Here is a 15,875-nt window from a genome sequence, read left to right on the forward strand (position 1 = left end):
TGTCCAAATCCATACCACTTTCTTCTACTATATGTTTTACATATGAAAACCAAGAATAAATTCCTGTCGAGTCTAAGTTTTGAGACAAAATAATGATTCTTTTTAGAGAGGATTAATTTCACCAGACTATAATCTAATAAGATACAATATAGATTGAAATTTGATATTAAGTTCCATAGGAAGTCTCCCCAGATCAGCTCTTGCACCTAAATTTGATGAAGTTTTTTTCTTATACAAAGTGTCTATTTACAAGACTGTAGGTTTAACTTTTCTAAAGGTGTTTTATCAATGAAATAAAAAGGGTCCAATTGTTTTCCAAAGTTATTTGTTCTTTTTTTGGCTCGAAAATATGTTATATAGGAGTCTAAAAATGTAACTTCTGAATTATATAAAGCTATAGGTTTAACTAATGAATCAAAGAGATTATTTTCAACTTTAACTGGTATATTATTCTATGGACTAGTATATGACTTCATCGCAAAGAGCACTTTTTTATGTGCGAAAGATTTCCAATTTTTTTCAATCAACATTCCTAAACATTTATACTCATTTGTGTCTGATTTTTGAAAATCTTTGTATGTTGAAAATGAGTTAGCTGTTTTGGAACAGTTATGCTTTAACATCATAGTTTTAGTTTTGTTTACATTTACACTAAATTGCCAATTATCACAAAAAGCACTTAGATTGTTTTAACTATTTTGTAATCCCTCTTTAGTTTCAAATATTAAAAGAAGATCATCTGCAAATAGAAGATAGTTAATATTTGAAGAAACTAATGAATCTGAATTTCTTTTATTTAACTCTTTGATTACATCATTAATAAAAAAAAAAAGGTTAAATAATGTTGGACTCAATGAATCCCCTTGTTTAACCCCTATTGAAATATTAAAAAAATTAGAAAATTGACTTTTATATTTAATTGAAGATTCTGTTTTATTATATTGCTTTTTTATAGCACTGAAAAATTGTTTTCCAACACCTGTTTTCACTAATTTATACAAAAGACCTATTCTCCACACAGAAACGAAAGGTTTACGGAGGTCAACAAAACAAATATATATAACCTCTTTTTTTTTATGAATGTATTTATTAATTAAAGATTTTAATACAAAAATGCTGTCAGAAATCCGATGGTTTTCTCGAAAACCAAACTGATTTTCACTTAGTTGCCCATCTATAGTTTTATTCAATCTGTTGTTTTAAATTGAATTACAAAATTTTGGAAGACAATTAATTAAAGAAATACCTCTGTAATTATTTAGATCATTAAGATCTCCTGATTTATGAAGAGCTATCACAAAAGATTTTTCAATGTATTTGGATATTTACCTGATTTTAAGATAAAATTAAAAAGTTTAAGAAATAAATTTCGTATCACTGGAGATGTATGTTTAATAATTTCATTTAAAATTCTGTCTGGTCCTGTTGATTTTCCAGTTTTTAATTGGGAAATTACTTGTTTAATTTTTGACAGGTAATAGGTTGATCAGTTTCTTTTTTTAAATTCCATTTTTTTCCCAGGTTACTTAAAATAGTTTCAATGATCTTTTGGAACTCAATGTCTACTGTTGGAGGATTTCCCTGATTTTGGATATGTTTAATTATATTTTCTTCTTCGTCATCTTTTAATTTTAATGATTTTAATATTTTCCAATATTTCTTTTTGGTCTATCTAACGAATTGTACACAACTCCATTGTTTGCGTTTATGAATATCGTGAGGTAAATAAGATATAAAGCTGTGAAAACAAGATACTATGGTATGAGTGCAATAAAACTTTTATGTATTATGAAATCAGTTTGAATCTATATACTTTTTTGTAACTCGGGCAAAAACGTATAACGCATGCACATAGGGACGATCGACGAAGACGATGAATCCAATAAATTATATCTTAGCTGAATCATTTTCTACTTGCCGTATTTGCTTCAAACCAATACTAAAAGAGCACTGTTATAAAGGATGTTTTAAGTATGTTTTGCTATCAATTAATTACTATTACCTTCGTGAAATTTTCGAACATTCATATCAATAAAGAACCTCTTGTATTGAAAGGAAAAAATGAATGTGAGGATTACTGAACGTACAGTTGACCTTAACTCGTTCCTTTGACGGTCGTTGAAAACAGGTACATCGCAGTGGGCATTTATTTTTCATATTTATGTTGCAAATGCAAAGGTCGTATATTAAAGAATTACCTTTCGATGCACCAATCACATAACCTTTTAGCTGTGGAGGACTGAAACATGTCACATTATGCCGTGTAATACCTTTAGATTTACGTGCAGCATTTTCTACGTATTCAATTTATAAACCAATACTACAATCGCATTTCCAAGGGTTGTTACCAAACTGATTGGCGTATGAAAAAGCTGCTATAAATGTACTTATTACATCTGCAAAACCTAGTTCTTTAGGTGTTGGTATACAGCTTAAATTATTTGAAGTCATTTTAATATATCCCCCGCCAACTAACTCTCCTTTTCTGCAGACTTTTACTTTGGTAATGAATTTGGATATATTATTTTTCATGCATTCCACTCCATAGAACCAGAAACCCAGAAACATATTTGATGTATCGAAACTTTTTAATTTGTTTCGTTTTAGTATAATGTGCATTAAACTCCCTGAGCGATAAATGAACGACTCCGGCTCAAAATAAGATATCAAATTATTTGAAAGTTTTAGATAACGTAAAAATGTAAGCTTACTCAAAGTGGACGAATTGATATTCTTTTAGAATTGTCTGATAAATCTAACGTGTCCAAATTTGAGAGGCAACTGATATTTGATTAATTCTGAATGTTATTATCGCTTATGTTGACTGTGACAAAATCGGGAAATTTGCATATATTATACGGAAAATATAACAATGGACGTTTTCCATGGTAATCTAGAGTATAATAGTAGGAACAATCCGATTTTTCGTGCTGTCTTATTTGCGGTTTCTCTAATGTGTCAAAGTTCACTATTTGTAGCTTTGTTTGAAGATAAGAATATTTTGGAAATTTCCAAAACGGTTTTGCAAACTCTGCACAGCACAGTGCATCCTTTATTGACACGAATTCAAAATCAGAACATTTCTATTTACAACAGTTTGGACAATACAGTGTAGATGCACTTACAACACTCTTTTCTAACCACTGGAAATGTTCAAGAATTGATATGTTGCCTTCAGAGAAACTTTGAATTATAAGCTGAATCAGAACTGCAAAGTGTTTCCATGAAGGAATTATTTTTTCTATCTTAAATAGAAAGAAAAAAGACTTATTCATTATCATGCTTTGAGTGATTCTAATTTTAAAAAGAGCATTAAATTGAAATTTAAAAAAAATGTTACACAAACAAGAAAAAAAACATTTGGTCTTGATGTTGATATCTCTTCAGATACAACAACTGACCCCGTGATTATCAAAAACACCCGAATTTAAGTACATATTTTGTAAATGGATGTAGATAATAATCTTAAGGTTATCTTCTGATTATTTTTAAGAAGTATATGTGAACATAGGCATCCAGTTTGTCAAACATAATCTTATCGTTCGATATTTATTAACCTTATGCTACAAGAAACCTAAGAAAATTCTTATTCTACGTTAAACATTTATACGTTTATAAATAAGTTTTATTACTCTTTTCGGCGTCCAAGCACTTGCCAGGTTCAGCTTTATCGAGAACGTTCAAACTGATTCAGATATCCCGACACCCCAAAGTGTTATATGATAAGAAAAATCTTAAAATATGCATCATCTGACTTGTGTTTGGCAATTTTCTGTAAAGAATGGCAAATTTCCATTCTATATTACCAATCACACTAAAGAGGGATATTTCTTTTATGTGTTTATGTTCAAATACGTCATACGTTTTATTTATAAAATTCATTTACTAATCTACATATGAACTTTAGATTTCACTGTTCATTTATAATAAAAATATAACTGTAGCTGCATGAAACGAGGAACCAATGCAGTAGGTAGATTAGTAAGTAATTAGTTTAGCTAACAATCCAATAGTATATCTGTATTGGCCTTGTTATTGGTCCAATACAGCTGGCCTTGGACCAATAACAAGGCCATTACAGAAATACACGTAGTAGTATCTTTAAACTACAGTGTTACAATATATTTTTTAATTTCATTTCAAAAAGAGATAAATATTTTTACCTTGAAGTGGAACTATCCAAATCTCAGTTTGTTTCTTTTTGTTAGATGCAAAACATAATTATGATAATAATCTGGTGCTGTTTCCAGGTGTCTTCAGCATTTTCTCATCTGATGACTTTTTCTACCCTTTTCAGTGTTACAACTTAAATTTAGACGCAACACATAAATAGTAATTGGAAAGGTACTGCCATTGCATGTGTTATATGCAGAAACTAATTTAAATCGATGTGTTAAATCGTGAAATTATGAGGTCGTCAAGAAATGAACTTTGTGAAAATCTACTCGTTCCCCAAACCTGAAATAGTTCTATCGTCTGCTTTCAAAATACCATTTAAATGAATGTGACCGTCTTTCGCCTGAAATGTATGCCATACTGACATTTTCACTTCAGCATCTTTAAGATAACTAAATGACAACTGTGTCTTCAAAACAACTGTTTACTTTCAGTTTGTGTTTATCGTGACTTTCGATGTAAAGTCTAGAGACGTTCTGAAATCCTGCACTTGTGTTAACTCGGCCAATACAGAAAAAAATCAATATTGGCCGAGTTATTCTGTATTGGCCGAGTTTACACATTATATGGCATATGCAGTTTTCATCATATTAAGTCAAATAACAGTGTAGTTAATTAATAACACATTGTATGATTCCTGCATTAAAAGACACATGAAACACGTTTAGCTCATGCCCATTTAAGCATAAACAATTTAAAAATCATTTTTCAAAATTAGAAATTATCTAAAAGTATAAAACAATTACTGTTATGATCATTATTTTTCGACTAAAAAGAACGAAAAAAAATAGAATTAATTCTAAAATCTAAAATAATATGTTAATAATACACAAGTAAATTAAAACTTTAAACTCTTTAGAAGTTATGAATTTATAAAACAGTCTGCTAAAACTTGATAATTGTATAAAAAGAATGTATATGTTGGTTTTGGAATGAATGTAGCATAATATATATATTTATACTCACAAATATCATGTTTCTATATAACACCCAATTTCAAATAAGAAATATTCATACAGGCCTTTGGAAAAATATAACAACTACATACACTAAGAAAAAAATAAAAGCAAGCGGAAGAGATTGTCAATATTGTAAAACAATCAAACCTTCATTATTTTATATCAGGAAATACAACTTCAGGCAGAAACCAATTGCTTACGTTTTAAGCCAACTGCAAGTGATATAAGTAGGAAGAAAAGTGCAAAACTACAAGGAAAGACCACTTTATAATGCATATCTCGGAAAAAAAACATTGTCTCGGTTTCTGTTCATAATTTGTTTTTAAACATATGTTACTGTAATAATTATAATAATTATAATATATAAATTTTATATAATTGAAATGCCAGTTTAGTAAAACTTAAATTATAAAAAAGGCCAATAAACCGATGCCATAAAACGGGTCTGTATACAAAAATGTTAGGTTTCATTTAAAATCATTATGTGTATCAGTTAGTAATCTATTTATTATCTTGTTTCTAAAATATATATATAAAAAAGATGTGTTATAAATGCCAATGAGACAACTCTCCACAAGATACCAAATAACACCGAAATAAACAACTAAAGGTCACCGTACCACCTTCAACAATATGCCAAGCCCGTACCGCATAGTCAGCTATAAAAGGCCCGAAACTTTTTTATTTCATTTTCTTTGATATGAATACGTCATTCTCGACTGAAGGAATATTTCATATTTTTTTTTAATAAAAACGAGAAATGAGGATTTTTAAGAGAACCAACGTCATGAGGAAATATTTAGCTTTTCAATAATCAAAATAAGTGTTTGTCAAACTGCTATATATTCAATGCAGTTTTCCCGATTCAAGGTTTTTGAATTTTTTTATATATTTTTGTCAAATGGTCAAAGAAAATATTTTGTCAAAATTTAATGACAATTAAACGAGCCAAATTAGTTTTTATTTAGTAATTGGTACCACCTTAACAAAATACATATAAGATTTATCAAGGTGATGCAAACGTTAAAATTTCTAAAACAGACGATTCAGTTAAGTGTAAGTGTAATGTATAACACACCATGAATCACGTGATAAATCAGTACCACCAAACAAGGAGAATGTATGTCCCATATACTTAAAGACCAAACAGCCTATTGTTTATGCGCATCAACTAACGCAACTTGGTAGTGACATAAAAGCTCTATGACGTTGTTTCTAGCAATGAAAAAACGTCAAATTATAACGTCCTATTTCGCGTTTTTCACGGATTCCAACATGGTGTACGCTTAAAAATACGTCTCCCAAGTAAAGAGGAATTAAGCGTCGAGCTGATATCTTGTGGAAATTTAACACAAATGGACACAAAAGATGCTACACTATATTTAACCTAAAATCTTATAAGATATAACTTTTGATCACTACTTTTTTGCGCCGATCTGCATTTCATTTTTTTTTTTCTTTCACATGCGTAGATTTTGTCTTGTATTTCCGCCTATAAGCATTTCATTTTTTTTTTATTTTCATTTTGTCTTTCATTTGCGCCGATTGTGTGCAGGTTACCGGGATTATTAGATAGGTGAAAGTTATTTTTATGTCCAATTTATGTTTTCTGGTCTGTGCGGCCGTTCGTTCGTTCGTCCGTCTGTCCTAGTTCAGGTTAAAGTTTTTGGTCAAGGTAGTTTTTGAAGAAGTTGAAGTCCTATCAACTTAAAACTTAATACACATGTTTCCTATGATTTGATCCTTTGAATTTTAATGCCAATTTTTCAAAATTTAAAAAAATTGAGTATTCAGAAGGTCAGGCCGATAAAAAAAATATTCCTAGAAGTTTTGACATACTGGCAACGTATGCATGTAACTAATGTCTGGATGATTCTCGTAAAATAATGTCCGATCTTGAAATGAAGTTAAAATTTATTTATACTGCTTATTTGACAAAATCTTATAACTATGACAAAGGGTCATTGTCGTTTGTCATTTGTCTTAAGAAGAAATGATAAACATTTCGCCTGATCTCACTGAAGCTTACAGCTAATTTCCTACTGTATGTAGATCATCACTTTAGTTAGTTGCTTGCTTTGTTGGTATATTTTGTTAATGTCTAATTGAATTATCATATATACAGGTTTACATACCTATATATGAAGATGTCAATCTTTTAAATTACAAAGCTTGAATAAACATTTATACAAACAACGCAAGGAAGCTAACCAATTAAAGTTTCACCCTACATGCATTAGGAAATTAGCAGTAAGGCAAAACATATAAAATAGTTGTAAATTTAACTTCTGACAAAAACAATTTCTCCAAGAATAATATCCAACATAAAATCTTTCCCTTTCATTTAGCTAAAACTATGACTGGAAAGATTGAAAACAGATTTCGATTTTCAATTCCGGCAACAACCTTGTCTTTTTTTAAATTAACAAAATTAGCAATTTAGATTTATAATATTTTATCCTGTTGGAGAAATCTAACTTTGTAGTTTTCAACTGAAAATGATTTCTAAATTAATTTTTGAATTAAAAACTTTTTGTATTTTATATTTACTGTCTCATTTATTCAAAACATCGTCATGTGAGGTAGTAATAATAGGGATTGTATTTCATGATAGACGTATAACGTTTTAGAATCAAAATCTTTAATTCATATATTATACCTATATATAATTTTAATTTCCCTATATCTTAAATATTCAGAAATAATGACTTCACAAACTAGATGGAATAATTTCTATACGTTCGTCTTAGTCGGGAAATATAATGGTATAAAGAAGTCCGTCCATGCTTTTGTGATTCCGTCTGCCAACAGTAGCAAATGAGTTCGTTACGGCAAACTTCTGAAATTGATGCGAAAAACACAAACATATATAGTCTGATATAGTCAAATACTCTGTAGTTAGCAAGTGCCATCTTTCATTTATTTTCAATAATCTTGATAATGAGGGACAGAGGACAAAAGCAGACTTTCCTAACAAAAGCGGCGAGAAAGGTTATTTCAAACAATTTTCCATTCCGACGGATGGGGTTTCTGAAGGTTAATATTGTGCGGCAACAACATCATAAGATCTAATACTGACACATGCATTTAATCTCTTGTATTACCGGATAATAAAGTAGGTGAATATAGTTGTTATTTTTGGAAATTTAAATGTGGGTTTCAAACGTCCAATTTGCGATTTCTTTTTCAAATAGTGCGCCAGCAAGGGAAGTTTGTACTATGACGTCAGATGCGATGTCCTGAAAAAAGACAACTCTTTTCTTCAAAACGAACAAGAAAAAAACATGAAAATTGCTCATAACTTTTTTGAAATGTCGTTGACATACACTTTTTTTGGCTTTATTTTGAAGAGTACACGTGGCACTTTCCTTCTTGAAATTATTATAAAGAAATCACTGGTAGATACTTTTTGATATTGGAAACGTTTTTCATTTTTACGTTTTATTTTGGCGGGAATGAAATAAATCATATTTTTAGAGATCAAAACAGTATGAGGCTTAAACTCTTGAACATGTATTTGATAGATACAAATCTACTGTTTAATGTGAAACAAGAATTATGCTTGTAGGTTTGATATAAAGGATGTTTTGGAGAGTTTATATAACAAGCAAATATTATGTCAATATTCGGGAAAACACGAAACTGAGGTTGCTATAGCGACAAAACTAAGTCGGTGACCCCCAATTTTTTTCATAATTTTTTGTTCTTCAAATCATGAAATACCTTCACACAAAATTTTAAGGAAAAATCACTGGTAGAAATAAATAGGCTGCTTGGTCTTTAAATGCAGCAATGTTAGACACTATTGCTTGCGAAAAGTGTAGCAAATGGTATTACTTCAGTTGCATTGGTTTTACAAGAGTCAATGTAATTACCTACACAGAACCTTCCCTACATCTGTACGCTGTGTTTAGATACCAAGTCTTACAACTCAAATGTGTCCTGCAACTCGTAATTGAAATCATTTGGACCTGAACCTATTGTCATGTCATTAAAACAACAAGAGGTTTCCGCAAAAAAGTACTAAACAAGAAAAAAGCAAGATAACTCATTTTCCGTAAAAAAACAGAGTCAGTTTCCAAGTCAGCACGGTCCCTTCTGTGCTATATTTGAGATTCTACTTTTGTTGTTACAAACCATGAAACAAACTGAAGCTTCAATAAAATAATCTTATTCAGGAAGAAAGTAATACTCAGCAAAAACAAGATTTAGATTCCAAGTCAGGAAGGGCTCTTTCGAACTATACTTGATACTCTATATCTGACAATCAACAATCATAACCATAAGAGCTTGAATTTAAAGAAACAATTGATGAATTACAAAAGGCGAAACCTCCAAAGAAGTTTTAGTCAAACACTACTGAGCTAGTAAAACCAATCCAAACGTCAAATGAGAGAGACCAAGAGATTATTCATATACATACTGAGGTACTTTTGCCATATCCACACAGTCTTCACAAGAGACAAATTTCGCAAAGATAAGTATTTGAAATGACCAAAAGCAAACAAACAAGCATGATGGATAACTTTCAAAGAAGTTATATACTGGAACTAAAGAGAAAAGTTCAAGATAGAGTTAAAACTATTCAAACTATGGAGGCTATACTTTCTCATCTGGAACAAAGACACCAGTCAATCCCAAATACTAGTGAAACAGATTCTAACTCTTTTAACTGCCACACACTCTATAATGGGGTACATACAAACAGTCCACTACAAACCAGTAGAAGTTTGCACTCGACTGGACTGATTTTTACTCGACCAGTCTGAGTTGGTCTGAAATTAACTTGATAATACTCGACTGTAGTCTGAACCATACTTAACAATCTGAACTTGTACTTGACCAGTACTTAACCATTTAATAAGTGTCTGAACCCTGATCGACCTAGTCTGATCCATATTCAACCAAGTCTTAACCAACCTAGACCTATTTTTGTATATATCTATTGTATTTCATCAATGTATGAACTGTTTTTAATAACAGCTATTTCCCATGGCTAGAAATTTGTACAATAATTTGAAATTAAAAATGCATTCAATGTAGCATTTAAACCAAAATTTGACAACAAGCATAATATAACTTCAACACCATATTCATCAACACTTGTATATACCACCTTTAAAATTGAAATTAAACAAGCTGATAAAATAATCTCAAAACTAAATTATGACTTATATTTTCAATGTTATTCCTTTTTTTTTTAATGTTACAGATATATTTTATGGTAACTGTACAATTTCACCGTTAACTTAAGCTTAGTATAGATTTATTCTTTCAGTTGAGTTAAGTTAATAATGCAGTGAACATTTCATTTGATTAAAATCTATATATATAATAGTATATGTATAAAGCAACTTGATAAATTTTATAAATGAAACCTCTGTTTGGTAAAACCAAAACTTTTATACAGTTTGATGATCCTATGACTTCTATTACAATCCTTGATAACCTTATAAAAATAGAAATGTGTTCCAAAGTTGTAGTAAAAATTAATTTACAACAGAAACATGACTGGAGGCTAAAATGAGTTATATATTTTGTCAATGTTCACAATCGTACGAGGTAATATACAAGAAAGATATGTAGTCAACCTTACATAAAATGAATTAAATTTAAAATGGTCTATATAAATGTAGTATTGTTTCCATTCATTCATCTATTCTACCCTGTTAGCAACGTACATATAAAATTGCATTTCAAATGGTTGTTACAGCAACACAGAAATAAATTGATCTTTTTGATATTTCAACGAGGAACAACATTTGCTAAGTATTCATGTAACACATGTTTAGATTTGATTGTAATGATGGGTTGGCAGATTCTTAGAGAATTATTCAAATCTGAGTTCATCATAGGAAAACCTTGGAATATCATATCAGCTACGAGATATATACTCCGTATATATAAATGGTAATGGAATGTTATGTAATGGTAATGGAATGTTATGTAATGGTAATGGAATGTTTGCAATAGGAAAATTATATAAAAATATGTCAAAACAATGAACCCAAATTGATGAATGCGACCGGTTTTAATGAAACTGCACATATTCAAAATATCATCAACAAAAGCTAGTGTGGTGAACTTCTACTAGAATTTTACAGCAATCAAAGCCGGGCTATACAGTTATTGTGAAACTGTATATTCTAGAGATGGCGTGAATCAGCTGAGGATACTTAAAAATTTCAAAGATCTTTAAGAGTACATACAATCTAAGACTCTCTCATCTTGCAATAGTATTAAAACATTTTACTTTTCTACACTTTACACAAGTATTACACATTCCAAACTAAAAGACAAATTGAAAGAGTTGGTATTACTTTGTTTCATTAAAAAGAATGGTGAACATAGATAAAAGTATCTTTACTTGGGGAGGAATAAATCCTACTTTGTGAGGAATCACTCTGATTAAAATAAAATTCTCTGAAACTGACATTATCGAGATGCTTGATTTCTTGATAGACAACATATTTGTTACGTTTGGAGGACGTGTTTTTCAATAGACTGTCGGAATTCCAATGTTGAACCAATTGTGCCCCTCGTCTTGCCGACTAGTTTCTTGATCCGTTTTTGATGCGTTTTGTTATTTGATTTTGCCATGTGATTATGGACTTTCCCAATTGATCTTCCTCTAAGTTCAGTATTTTTGTGATTTTACTTTTTACTATTATGAGGCTGACTTTATACAGAAACTTCTTAAAAAGAAAGATAAGAAGTTAACAATATCCTTTAACTTTACGTTCCGCTATATATATATAGATGATGTTCTCTCACTAAATAATACGAAATTTGGTGACTATGTTAAACGAATCTATCCAATCGAACTAGAGATAAAGGACACTACAGATACAGTTTAGTCTGCCTCATATCTTGACCTACATCTAACAATTGACAATGAGGGTCGGTTGAAAACAAACGTTTACCACAAAAGAGATAGTTTCGGCTTCCCAATTGTGAATTGTCCATTTCTATGTAGCAACATTCCAGCAGTGCCTGCATACGGAGTATATATCTCCCAATGGATACGATATTCCCGGGCTTGTATTTCCTATCATGATTTACTTGATAGAGGATTGCTGCTCACAAAGAAGCTATTAAACAAAGAGTTCCAAATGGTGAAATTGAAATCCTCCCTTCGTAAATTTTACGAACGCCATCACGAGTTGGTTGACCGTTATGTAATAACCGTTTCACAGTTGATATCGGATATGTTCCTTATGTCGTAACTACAATACCCTTCCCTTTTCACGAATGTGACCTGCTGAATAAGACTATTTACCGGATTTGTAATAACATAAGCAACACTACGGGTGCCACATGTGGAGCAGGATCTGCTTTACCTTCCGGAGCACCTCAGATCACCCCCAGTTTTTTGGTGGGGTTCGTATTACTTAGTCTATCGTTTTCTATGTTGTGTCTTCTGTACTATTATTTGTCTGTTTGTCTTTTTATTTTTAGCCATGGCGTTGCCAGTTTATTTTCAATCTTTGAATTTGACTGTCCCTCTGGTATTTTTCGTCCCTCTTTATTGCAGGTAATGCATGAACTCTGTTACAATGAAAAAAACAACAATATCAATTGATTTTCCACCTATAAAAACCAAAAACCATTCACCAGGTTAAAAAACAAATTGCACGAGACAGGATCAGAAATAACTTTGATTCAGATCAGTGTCGGTTTTTGTGCTATGTTATACCAATATGCTGTGTATTCTTAATCAATAAAACAAATAAAATGGGCTCAGTTTATAACAATCTTATTAATCTACATACAATGTCACATACACTGTGTTCAACTACTTCCTCTGATTTTCGCTCATGCAGAATACAGGTAGATTACAGAAAACACATCTCCGTTGGCCCTTGCTTTGACGGTGCCCCTCCTGTCGCCTATGGTGTTGAAGACTTGCGACAAGTCAAAACGACATGACCGTAAAACCAACTTAAAGGTATATCCATCATATATTCAACCGACCTAACTGATGGCGGACATACTGTTGTGAGATTTTGATCAGATATCTGTAAAATAGACCGCTGTGTCCCCATCGTATCCCGTTCAAGTCTTGCAATGTTCCATAAACGTAAACCTTCGGATAAAAAAGATTGCAAACCGGCGCTACAACAAGCTGAATTTGTTCTCAGTAAAAAAATTAAATAAAAAAAAAATTCAAAACTCCGAGGAAAATTAAAAACGGAAAGACCCAAATTAAAAATGCATAACCAAACACTCAAACACATTAAACGAATGGATAGCAACTGTCATGTTCAAGACTTTGTACAGACATTTTCTCACAAGAAAATCGTGCATTTAATCTGGTTGTATAGCTAGCTAAACATCTCACTTGCTTGGCTGTCGCAATAAGTTATATAATATTTACAACAATGTGTGAACAAACCAAACAGACATACTACGTTAACATGTCAAACCAACGGATACATCAGTAAACATTGTGTTATAATCTTAATCATGATAAAAACAATAAAAAAATATCACTAAAAAAACTACAAAAAGGCAAATAGACACAGCACATTTTTGCAAACAATAAAGACAAGAATACAAAAAATCATCATAGCATCATAACACAATGATATTGGTGCCTCTTGTTGGTTATTGCCTACTGGATGCTGAATTATACAGATGGCCTTTTTGTTCTCAGAAAATACCACGCAACTATCCAGAAAACCTATTATCCTTCATGCCCCTCCAATAATGACACTTTTTGACTGTCTCGTATGCCTTGTATTTTGTCTAATGCTTAGTCCGGTGTGTGTGTGTGTGTGTGTGTGTGTGTGTGTGTGTGTGTGTGTGTGTGTGTGTGTGTGTGTGTGTGTGTGTGTGTGTGTGTGTGTGTGTGTGTGTGTGTGTGTGTGTGTGTGTGTGTGTGTGCGTGTGTGTGCGTGTGTGTGTGTGTGTGTGTGTGTGTGTGTGTGTGTGTGTGTGTGTGTGTGTGTGTGTGTGTGTGTGTGTGTGTGTGTGTGTGTGTGTGTGTTTGTGTGTGTTTGTGTGTGTGTATGTGTGTTAAATTTAAATGTTGTGTCGTTGTTCTCTTATATTTAATGCGTTTCCCTCAGTTTGTTACCCCGATTTTGTTTTTTGTCCATGGTTATGAGTTTTGAACAGCGGTATACTACTGTTGCCTTTATTTGTATGTGCTTTAATGGCTTGTATCCAGAAAGACAGAATGTTTCATCCAAATCAGGTGTGGGTATTATATTATGGGATCTGACAATCGCTTATTTCTCCACTGGTTCCTCCTTGTGAATATTCACAACCTGCCTTAAAACATGTAATACATTTGTGTAGCTTGACGTTTCGAAATATGTTTCCTTCTGAGGGCACCTTTGTATTTCTCAACTGAATCACCCATGCAAGTATCATCCCTTCCCTATTTTTCGTTAAGCTCCTTTTGATTATGAGCCAAGAGTACCGTATCGTTAATCTCTGACATGAATTATCCCCGACTTAGTTTTCGTTTTCTATTTGCAGATATTTGTCTAAACGGATAACATTTTAAATGTGATAAATTGTATAAGGAAATTACAAAGAGGTTTTGGAAACAGGTTAGAGATAAAACAAGAAATGTTAATGTATATGATTATTCCCTTTAAAATTAGATTAGATCTCCACTCAATGAAATCAAAAATCTGCAATTCCTTTTAATGTATTACATTTCGATTAGAAGATAACTTTTAATTCGGGAAATTTTGTCTCGAACGCCTGCAATATGTGTTAATCCTTTGTGTAAATTATTACTGTTTTAAATAGTGGGATACGAGTTGCCGAACCAGAAACCAGCTATTTTCTTTCGACTGAAATTTGGGTTTTAAGTCTCGAACTCTTTCCTTTCGTGCACTTATTACTTGGTGCTAACAATTTGCAATAACGACTATTTTTGATCCGTTTCAATGATGTGTTTGAGCTTTTTAACTTGCCATTTGATTAGGGACTTTCCGTTCGGAATTTTCCTCGGAGTTCAGTATTTTTGTGACTCTCCTTTTTTTTTATATCTTTCCTTACCTAGATTGTTTTCCCCTCTTTAACAATATACACAAAAGTGCCGCATTACACACTAACAATCAATCTATCAAATGTCTTGTAAAAATAAAGAAAAAACATTTCATATTCATGATGTGGAAACATTTGTGCCCTAAAATGTATTATTATAATTATATTGAGTACATATGTATTTATTTGAAATTTTAAAAAAAATGATAATTCGACAACCCATTCAAACGAGGGAATTGTAAGTAAAAACACTATTTATTCCGATAATGTCTTTCCGATGATTGCCATTAAGCGACATATTTCCTATAACCAACCAAGCACTAGTAGTACTTGTTTATACAATGATGATTTGGACACATTTTCTATCATGCGTCAAATTTGTTTCGTTATGACAAAATAACAATTACTTACCAATAGAAATATGGAGATGATGCCAATTCATTCGGCAATCCTCGGTAGAATCCGCTATGAGGGTACGGAATCGGCCGAGTTGAGACGAATGGATGCTAATTGAGACACAGGACTATTTAACGGAGACATTCATATACTGTTTTATTGCTATTTTACGAAATTTCCCTTTGATCTTGCTAACTGATAATATCCTTTTCAGCTTAGTCTAGTGATCTGAAAAATTATCGCTAAATACTAAGAGGGCACGTGGAGTCGTCAATGAAATTGACATGAAATTGATAACGTCGGTATAAGTAAAATAGCGATAAACAGATTATAATGGTT

This window comes from Mytilus edulis, chromosome 6 (assembly GCF_963676685.1).
Source record: "Mytilus edulis chromosome 6, xbMytEdul2.2, whole genome shotgun sequence".
Classification (NCBI taxonomy): Eukaryota; Metazoa; Mollusca; class Bivalvia; order Mytilida; family Mytilidae; genus Mytilus; species Mytilus edulis.